This window comes from Cynoglossus semilaevis, chromosome 4, assembly GCF_000523025.1.
Source record: "Cynoglossus semilaevis isolate Cse_v1.0 chromosome 4, Cse_v1.0, whole genome shotgun sequence".
NCBI classification, from domain to species: Eukaryota; Metazoa; Chordata; class Actinopteri; order Pleuronectiformes; family Cynoglossidae; genus Cynoglossus; species Cynoglossus semilaevis.
In genome coordinates, this window is record NC_024310.1 from 645125 (window position 1) to 655922 (window position 10798).

At 43.4% G+C, this 10798-nt stretch overlaps 1 long non-coding RNA gene across 3 annotated transcripts in view; it reads right to left on the reverse strand.

Annotated features, from left to right (window-relative positions):
* The window catches only part of LOC103377578 (uncharacterized), a 28888-nt gene that overhangs the window by 6029 nt on the left and 12061 nt on the right, over nucleotides 1-10798 (reverse strand). For 2 of the 3 annotated variants that reach the window (XR_001759937.2, XR_001759936.2), the window contains 2 exons: nucleotides 8011-8273; nucleotides 3059-3156 (listed from right to left, as the gene is read on the reverse strand). This is a non-coding gene — a long non-coding RNA (uncharacterized LOC103377578). Of the gene's footprint in view, nucleotides 1-3058; nucleotides 3157-5657; nucleotides 5831-8010; nucleotides 8274-10798 lie in introns of those variants that run through there. The other variant, XR_521428.2, reaches the window with a different exon arrangement.

Here is a 10798-nt window from a genome sequence, read left to right on the forward strand (position 1 = left end):
AAGTGCAGCGTGTGGCTGATCCAGACGGGACCACACTTTAATGTGAAGTGACTGAATTACAAACCTGAGCTCCTCCTCCATAATGTATTAAACTACAGTCAGACGGGTTGGAACGCATGCTATGGCGTGCAGTTTGTGTGTGTGTGTGTGTGTGTGTGAGTGTGTGGGGAGGAAGTAGAAGTCACTTATTAAACAGTTTAAATAGTCCTGAACCTCCTGCTGTGCTGCAAATGATTTGTCTGGACAAACAACGGCGCCACACAGCTGACACGGCGCCTCGGCCAGGCGTGTGCGTGCAGACTGATAACGTCGCTCTCATTACTAATTTATTTCTTTAACTCCAGTCTGGGAGAAAATGAAACTCTTTTTCACGTATTCCTCTGGTGCTGACAGCGGGACGCAGCGTATTCTTCTGCTCCACGTTCTCTCTGTTAATTATCTGTGAAGCTAACGTTCTGCCCTGTAACGCCGCGTCTCCGTGGGCTCCAACATACCACCGCACTGGAGACGTGAGCCGGTTATTGTTCCCTCTGTCGTTCCTCTCTGCTCTTCTTCCCCATCTTTTTGTCTGGGTTACCCCCCCCCCCCCTCTGATGTGAACATCCTGTCCTGTTACAGTGTGTGTTTGACTTTGTCTCAGGCTGTGACACTTGAGAAAAGATCAGGTAGTATCATGAAGAACAAGAGGTGCTCAGCAGCCGCCGTGAGAAGACGGAGAACTGTGCTGAGAGCTGTTCCTATAAAACCACTGCTTATTGGTTAGAACACTCTGCTCAGAGGGACCATGTCAAAGTGTCAATTTGACTGAAAAAGTGAAATACTTCTGTCCTTACAAGGACAAAGTCTGTCTTAGTACTAAGGAACAGAACCTTCTAGAACCAGAGACTAGACAGACAGTTCTCTGTTTAAAGACAGACAGAAGGAACATCTACAGCAGCTACTTTACCACGGACTAAACACCGACCAAGGCCATGTGGTGGTGAAGTGGTTGATCCCTTTGCCTTACAGCTAGAGGATCAGAGGTTTAAAACCTGGTGCTAACAAACAGACATCTGATTTCTGTGATTAAATCCACGTTGTCTACAGTTGTTCTGGGTATTTTCATGACTTTTTATCCAGAAACTTTACACGTAAGTTTGGCAGCTGCTGATTGGTCAGTGCCAACAGTGTGTTAGTGTAATTATTTACTCCTCAGTGACCTCTTGGATTTCCACGAGGCCTCATATGCGGTTTATTTACCACCAACATTTGTAAACATCCATTAAGTACAATTTCTCACAGGTCGATAAATTTCCCTGCGTGTTTACTTTGAGACAGACTTCAGTGACTGTCCTGTAAAGGAGGCGTCTCATGGACACCATCTGTGTGTGTCCCCTCCTCCTCCTCCTCCTCAGCAGCCCACCACCACAGCTCAGTGCCAGCCCTCTCCCTGCACACCAGGATTAACAGCACTTAAATGGTCCTGTTAGCACAGCACCTCCTCACTGCCTCCCACGCCGACTCAAACACACCCCACTGCCAACAGCTTTGTGCTTGCACAGCACTGCCTCATGTGTTTTTGTTCCCTGCTCACCCCCAGACACCCAAGACCTCTCCAATAAATGGCTCTGAAGTGTACTCGGGGGGGGCTTTTGGAATCTTTGTGGACGAAAGAGGAAAAACATGGGACTTGGAGGAAGGTACGGTACATCTTGAAACTGTAACAAAGAGGCTGTGATCAAAATGTCCCTCTCTCTCTCTCTCTCTCTCCTGTCTCAGTCTCTGCACAGGTCTCTCCTTCAGTTTCCTCTGCGTCTGGTTCTAACACTTCCCCCTCTTGAAACAGACACAGAAATACACAGGGGAGAAATGGAGGCCCGCTAAAGAAATCAATAAATAAAATGGATCTCCATTTGGGTCTGTTGGCCTAGAAACAGCTGGGACGACAGACAGAGTGGCCCACTGTGTCTGTGGCCCACTGTGTCTGTGGTCCACTGGACTGTTGACACATAGTGTCACAGGAAACCAAATAAATAAAAACTTTCTTCTTTTTCTTTCGGCTTTGTCCCTTTTTTTTCTGGGGTTGCCACAGTGAATCACTGACCTCATTCCTGATTCTGTCCATTCTTTGGTCATTCAAAATTGGTCAGTTTTTGAAAAATTTTGTTAAAATCTTTTAAAAAAAAATTTTTTGAAAAAAATTAAAAAAAATATATATTGAAATTTTTTTTTTTAGAAATTTGATTTTGAAAATGTTTTTCATTGAAAAAAATGTTTTCAACTTTTTTCAGGAGTTGCTACAGCAAATGATTGATTTCCATCTGTCCCTGATCTCTACATCTCCTCCTCTGACTCCAACTATCTGCATGTCCTCCCTCACTGCATCCATATATCTCCTCTTTGACCTTCCTCTCTTTCTCCTACCTGGTAGCTCCATCTCCAACATTCTTCTACCAATGTATCCACTGTCCCTCCTCTGCACATGTCCAAACCATCTCAATCTGGCTTCTCTGTCTTTTTCTCCTAACCTTAATCTTTTTTTGAAAAATGGTTTTTTTTAATTTTAAAATTTTCAACTTTTTTCCGGAGTATTTCTTGCAGAAACTGGATGAGGGTTAGAATCCCTGATCTACCCTGACATTTAACAGTACAGCCTTCTGGCAAAAAAAAAAATCAGTTTTCTATAAACACACAAACAAAAGAGTTGTTTGAGGTTCACACAGGAACATAAAATATATTGACTCTGCAGATTCACACACACAACCATATGGAGCATCATAAGGGAATATTAAAGGGCCACCTGTCACAGTCCTACCACAAACTAAACTCCAGCGTTTCTACCTCAGCTCTGAACAGATGGAACATCAGAGATGAGATATCGTCACGTTTTATCGTCCAATCATGTGGAATCAAGCAACATTTGAAGGGACTTCTCTGTGAACAAACTCATCAGGATGTAACAAATGTGTTTTCAACATGCTGGTAGACCTGGCCTTCAGAACATCCAGGCTCTCACAGCATCTGTGCCGTCACCACACTGAACAGAAAAGTCTGCAACCGTTTCAGATTAAAAACCTACCTCCTTTATTTCTTCAGGCAGTGGGTGGACTGGAGGACAGAGCTGGAATCTTCCCATCTCCTCTTCCTGCACCTCCTCCGTGGGCCTGTCACCGTCTCCTGAAACAGCAGAAACACTGTTAATACATGACATTATATATTATTATGATGTAAACAGGAAGAAGAAGAGAAGCCCCTCCCCCTGTGGTTTGTGTAATTATTCATTTCAGTTTTAAAGCTACTGTAAAAAAAATTATCACGGGCATCGTTAGCGTTGACTGAGCTTATCAGTCCTTCAGGATGGCGCCACTGAGGGTGGTAACTGAAACTGAGAGTCGTCTTCATGGGGAGAGCTCAGTGGACACGGTCAGCTGCTGCACATTCCTGGTGTTGGACATCTGTCTGGTCACTGCACACTGATGATGTCATCACAGCAAACACCACTGTGTGTTTTAACTGTTGTCATCCAGTAAACTGACGTGGTAATTTACAACTGATGCTTAAACTGTACAAAAAAATTTACTTTATACTGAATCAATAAAAATAGAAACTCATACGTTCAATGATTCACTATTATTAATGAATTGTTTGATGCAGTTAATTAGAAAGCCTTTGACAGAGAAATTCTAAATAGTACTAACCACAGAGACAATCAGCTCAGGAAACATTCACATTTAAAAAAAAATATATATATATATATACTTTTTTTTAAAACAGTTTGAAAAATAACGTGTTAAAAAAAAGAAAGAAAAAGAAACGTACATTTTTTACTCAGGTTATTGTGAAATGGCTGCAGACTGGTTTGAACCTGATTCACCTGATTTTCCATGTCTGTGGTTATTTTGAGCCGACAGCCGTGCACCGTCAGACTACAGCGTAACAGCAGCTTCAGTCAACCTTACGTTGTTGACATTCAGCAGGTTCTCGGGGTTGATCCTGCTGTGACCGAGGCCACAGACGGTCGTGAGAGGAGCTCAGTAATGCAAGACCAACCCAGCCGCTGTCTGTCACTGCACGCTTTCAGGGCATTTATCAATCAGCTCACTATTACTGAAGGGAGAGCATCACGCCAACACAACACTTGACCTCAGATTAAATACCTCTGGCTAACTCAGGGGGGCAGAGGTCACGCTAATCAGATGGTCCCCTCTGCACGGCTGCATGCCAGACATAAACGCCCTGAGAGGCCGTTTCAGGGAAACAGAGTGAGAGGAGAACGCACAGTAAACACAACACAGGAATTTAGCCGAGAGCACGAAGCAGACAGAGTCAAAAACTGGCAGGTTTAATGTGACTGAGCATCTATTAAAGCACTAGCATGTCAACAAGCTTGTGTACCATCTCACACACACACCGTGCCCTGTCCACGGGCAGTCTTCGTGCTCACGCACACTAATAGCACGATTGCTCCCCCCCCCCACTGTCTCCAGGCCCTGTACTTCAAAGACTGATCCTTCATTGACTCACACAACACAGATACATTAGTGACAGCAGTGGGCAGGCCTGTCCTTTTAGATGGACACTGATAGAAGGGACTCATTTGGCATGTCAACTGTCCCCTCGTGACATTTTGTCTGTTTCAGCCCTGATTGAACTATTAATCAGCCTAATGTGAGAGAGGCAAGCTGTTCATAAACTAATCTATTCTGCATGGACGCATGCCTGAGTCATGAAAGGGAAACACATGAGAGAGCAGGGTTTGGCCTGGGCACAAAGACAGACACTGAGGGAGAAACGGTTTACTACAGGAGAAGAAGAAGAAGAAGAAAAAGAGGAAGAGTAAGGAAAAGAAGAAGAAGAAGAAGGAGAAGAGGGAGAAGGAGAAGAAGAAGAGGAAGAAGAAAAAGAGGAAGAGTAAGGAAAAGAAGAAGAAGAAGGAGAAGGAACAGAAGAAGTTGTTCTGAATCAGCAGACAAAATGTACTTATGACTTTCATATAATTAATGACAATAAGTTGTTCTGATCCAGCAGACAAAATGTACTTATGACTTTCATATAATTAATGACATTTAATGTTATTATTATTACTATTATTACTACTACTTTCATTGCATCTGTGTCTTATCAGTGTACTTATGACTTTCATATAATTAATGACAATTAATGTTATTGTTATGTTATTATTATTACTATTATTACTACTACTTTCATTGCATCTGTGTCTTATCAGTTAACAGCAGGGAAAACAAATTTACATTAACAACTATATTCAATTTAATTCATTAGATGAATGTCATATATAAATATATATATTAACTGTGTATGTATATATATATATATATACAGTTTATATATAAATACATATATGTATAATTTGCGTAGAGCCAACACAATGTTTTACAGATTAGTGTATATTGGTACGTCACAAATGTATACCCAAAATTCTAAAATAAACACTACTTATTATCAATAAAACAATTTATAACGCTGGATTTAAAACGCAAAATACATCGAAAAAAATATTCTCATAAAACGTTCCGAACGAACGAATCAGTTCACCAATAAATACGTTATATACACGTTACAAACAAACCGTCCGTCTCTGCTTCACTCATACGTTCAACACTGCGCTAATATTATCGATGTCCGTTAATTTGTAAGATTTGCGAGTGTGTACGTACCCATAATAAGACGAATTTATGAAAAACTTTGAAGAAATAAAAAAGAAATCACTAGAATTGCTAAGGGATTTTAGCTTGAACTTTCTTCGTTCGCGGGCCTGCCCTGTTACTATGGTAATGACGTAACGGACAAACATATATAGGAAGTGACAAATAAATACCGGATGTTGGTGTTCTACCAAAATAAAATTCTGAAGTTTTTAAAAATACAAAGATTTTTACACTATTAAATTGGTATTTGGTATTTTTGGTATTGGAAAAAAGATAATCAGTGATGATTAGGCTTTTAAATAAATAAATAAATAAATGTATATATATATATATATATATATATATATATATCAGTAATAAAGTAATACAATCTAATCCCTGAGTGACTTTGACCTTTAATTTTTACAGTTTATTTTCAGAATGAACTTCAAGTGCCAGCCTTTGCTGGTCACCACTGGTACTGCAGTCACAACAACACTTCAAGGGGGCTATAAAACGTGCTGTTTAGAGTAATAAATCATTGTTAACTACGAGAATGTGTATGTATAAATCATACCCAGGAGACTGTTACACTCCTCTTGATCACTGCAGCCCAGAGCTAGTGCCAAGCCCAGATTAATGCCAGGGTGTGTGTCAGGAAAGGTGTGTAGCCTAAAACATTTTTTGCCAAATCACACTTGTGGATAATCCACTGAACCCTTGAATTGTACAGTAGAAGGAAGCAACAAAAAGAGGCTATACTGTATTTGTATACAGTCATTTTTCACATTATCACAAGCATCTGTGATTAATCACAGTGAGTGGAAACGTCAGTCGGTCACGGTGATCACTACAGCGTCACGCTTTCCTATGGTTGGTTTTTCATTTCTTTTTTCTATACAGCCTAGAATTCTTTTACCACTTAGTAGATACTGTCTGTATGAAATAAACACGGAATATTAAAAACAGACCGACGGTGCCCTAAAGTCACACTCGCTCAGCTCTGCTGTACGCCTGTATGCACAGGTCACACGCCATGCACTGTTTGGGTTGTGTGCATATGACTCGCTGCCTTAGAAGTAATGTGAAACAACGGGCAGACATCCCTGCAGGGGCTTTCACAGGCATAATCCTTCTGTGGTAATATATTGTTAACAAATGTCTTTTGACGGACATTCTTGTGTTTTTTTTATGTGATATCATTGCTCTCATTTTTTGTGTGTGCATGTGCTACTCCCTGGAACGAATCGTGCATGAGAGATCGCTCCACGATTTAAGTTCGGATGCACGATGTGCTATTTGCGGAGTCGTCAATGAGTCGTGCAGACTCGGGCTCCATGATGCAAATGAAACTCGCCCACTCAAGTCTGGCCTACCTTCCGTGTTTGTCTATCTGCCCTGGCAGCAGGAAACTAATAGGCGACGTGACTCGAGGGGGGGGGGGGGGGGGGGACAGGGGCAGTGATCAACCTCAAATTCATCTTCTCCAAATATGGGAGTGAAGAAAGAAGACGAGCTCTCTCTGTGCTCGTGTCTCAGTCTGTGGTTTCCTTCTGAATGGACACACACTCCATTATCCCTGTGGCAAGGACAAAAGGAGGAGGAACAAAATCAATATGCCGAGCACAAAACCTGGATCAGGATTTAAGTAGAAATTGGTTCTTAATAATCAAAAAAATTGTCTCCTTGACGGAGCAGCGTGTTTATTACAACAGATTCATCAGATCGGCCGCGTCGTTTCAGGATAATTCCAAGCTCTATTTCATTTCAGCTCACAGTAATTTAATCCATTAAGGTTTATAATTACCGACAGGTAATTTGCATGAAAATAAACTATCTCATTTTAATTGTGTGTGGACTGTATTCTGTGGCAGAGGCAAATGAACCTTATTCATGAAGGTGCATTCAGTTTTTAAAGGGCCGCGGAGCCTGAAGGGATCTGGAGCTGGGAATCTATTCAGTCTCTTTCCGGCACGATATGGTTGGGGGGGTAAAGGGGGGGGGGTATAATGAAGCATGCTAAGTGTGCGCTTGTGTGCGTGAAAGAGAGTGTGTGTTGTTTAAGAGACAGCAATGAGAAGAAGAGGCAGGATGTGTGTGTGTGTGAGAGTGAATTTTTAGAGAGTGGAGGAGGGCAGAGTGTGACCCACTATTTTCTTTTTTGTTATGAAATGTCTAATAATACCACAGTGACATGTGGTGGAGGAGGTGGAGCCCAGATCCAGGTCCAACGTGTCCTAAATAAAAACTGATAAGCGATGATGCTGCGATGCTAAAGTGAGAAGTGGAGGTGAGAACGCACACGTGGGTCGTTCTTCTTCTACTGTGACACAGTGTTCTCGACATCAGCCTCATCACAGACCAACTGTTCTTCTTTAAATACCTGGTTAACACTTGGTCACTCATGAGCAGAACAGAACCACACGCAGCTGAAGTCACGAAGGGATCTTTGTACTATTTCTGGGGAAAAGAAATGAAAGTGTGGTTCATCCATACGTCAGAGTACAGAGTGGACCTTTGGGGTTGGTGAGGCTCAGCTGTCGTAGACATCGACTTCATACGATGTGTTCACAGTCACTGACAGGTGTAGGTCACCTGACCTTCACTGGTCTTCACCTACAACCTGGAGAACGAACGCTGTACGACCTGGAAAAGTAAAAATGACAGAATAATTCATTTAGAAAAAACAAAACCAAAAACGACGTTAGTTACAATGAAACATTCTTTTTTTTTACTTTGTATTTATTGTATAATTGTCTTTTTAAAATCTAATTTAACTAATCAAATACAACATAAACTGAAGTGTAATTTCTGTCTCCAGGTCTGTCCTGCCCCTCCCCCCGATCTTCCTCTCTTGAATCTGTGTCCCTACCACTCAGACTTTATCTGCAGCAGGACTATTAGTTGTGTGTGTGTGTGTGTGTGTGTGTGTGTGTGTGTGTGGACTGAATGGATTTGCATGAGAGCCAGTGCGGTGACCCTGCTCTCTCACGCCACGGCTGCAGCAGAACAAATGGACGAGTGGGTTGTCGTGACAGCACACTCCCATCAGTTTAAATACGACGGCTACACGCATGTGTGTTTGTTTGTGTGTGTGTGTGGCTGTGTGTGTGGCTGTGTGTGTGTGTCCCTGCGTGGCTGTGTGTGTGACTGTGTGTGTGTTGTAGGAAGCAGTCAGACTCAGGTCAAGTCTTTGCAGCTTTGCAGTGCTTCACGTGCTGGCTCCAATAACCTCTGAGGTTCTGGGTGTGTGTGAGACAGTGGTGAACATCAGCAGTGACACACACACACACACACACACACAGTCACAGTCACAGTGAGGAGGAACAGGTCGGTCCTGAAAGGCTCGATCAGGATTTCTAATTTACTGCTCTGTGTCGTGGGTTAATAAGAGTTCACTGCAGCGACCGTGACATTTATGATGACACTGGCAGCTGAAACTGTGACATCAAACTGTCAGAAATAGAAGTTGTGGAAACTGCAATCACAAAATGAAAGGTCTAATTAATTCTTTTTATTTTAACAAAATGACTCATTCTGTCCCAACAAAAAAAAACACAAAACACACAGTATTTGTCATTACTGTGGCCTGTACTGCTGCTGTTACTGCTACTGCTGCTGTTACTGCTGCCGCTGCTGTTACTGCTGCTGGTACTGCTGCCGCTGCTGTTACTGCTGCCGCTGCTGTTACTGCTGCTACTGCTGCTGTTACTGTTAATGCTGCTGTTACTGCTGTTACTGTTACTGCTGCTGCTACTGCTGCTGTTACTGTTGTTTCTGCTGCTGCTGCTTTTACTGCTGCTGCTGCTGCGGCTGCTGCTACTGCTGCTGTTACTGCTGCGGTTTCTGCTGCTGCTGTTACTCTTGCTGCTGCTGTTACTGTTGTTTCTGCTGCTGCTGCTTTTACTGCTGCTACTGCTGCTGGCACTGCTGTTGTTATTGCTGCTGCTGCTGCGGCTGCTGTTACTGCTGCCGCTGCTGTTACTGCTGCGGTTTCTGCTGCTGCTGTTACTGCCGCTGCTGCTGTTACTGCCGCTGCTGCTGCTGCTGCCGGTGCTGCTGTTACTGCTGTTACTGCTGCTACTGCTGCTGTCACTGCTGCTACTGCTGCTGCTGCTGGTGCTGCTGTTACTGCTGCCGCTGCTGTTACTGCTGCGGTTTCTGCTGCTGCTGTTACTACTGCTGCTGCTGCTGCTGGTACTGCTGCCGCTGCTGTTACTGCTGCGGTTTCTGCTGCTGCTGTTGTTACTACTGCTGCTGCTGTTACCGCTGCTGCTGCTGTTACCGCTGCTGCTGCTGTTACTACTGCTGCTGCTGTTATTACTGCTGCTGCTGTTCCTGCTGCTGTTACTGCTGTTACTGTTACTGTTACTGCTGCTGGTACTGCTGCCGCTGCTGTTACTGCTGCTACTGCTGCTGGCACTGCTGTTGTTATTGCTGCTGCTGTTGCTGCTGCTACTGCTGCTGTTACTGTTACTACTGCTGCTGCTGTTACTGCCGCTGCTGCTGTTACTGCCGCTGCTGCTGCTGCTGCTTTTACTGCTGCTACTGCTGCTGCTGGTGCTGCTGTTACTGCTGCCGCTGCTGTTACTGCTGCTTCTGCTGCTGCTGCTGCTGCTCTTATCTTCAGGGTATCATCAGTGGATTTGTGTGGCTGCTCTTGTCTGCCGTGGTTTGACTGTGGCCGTATTGCCGTACTGATGTCACTCACACATTTGGTGATGATTACAGTTTCTGTCCCCGCGGTGGCGTTCCTACAGCTTTATGTCTAAGATTTATTGAACAAGGGAAACAGTTTGTTTTGGTTGGAAAACCAAGGATAAACATTTTTTTTTAGACAAGTCGTGCTGACGGTCGAGGAAAGGGAGCGGCTCTGAAGAAGTCGAGGCGACCGAGATAAAAACAGACGCTTCGGTTCGTGTCACATCCAAGAAAAAAAAAAAAACAGAAAATATTCATAGTCCTGCTAGGGTTAAAGGGAGGCTGGAGGGGCAGCACATTAGTCCAGCTGCACCTCTGGACTCTGGAGACGTCGTCCTGGGAACATGTTGTGGTTTCACTCAGCTCTGTGAAACAACAAAGAACCAAGATTTTTCTTTTCTGTCTTTTTAATTTCCTCTTCATTGTTGCTGTTGATGGTCGGTCGGTCGGTGTGTGTGTGTGTGTGTGTG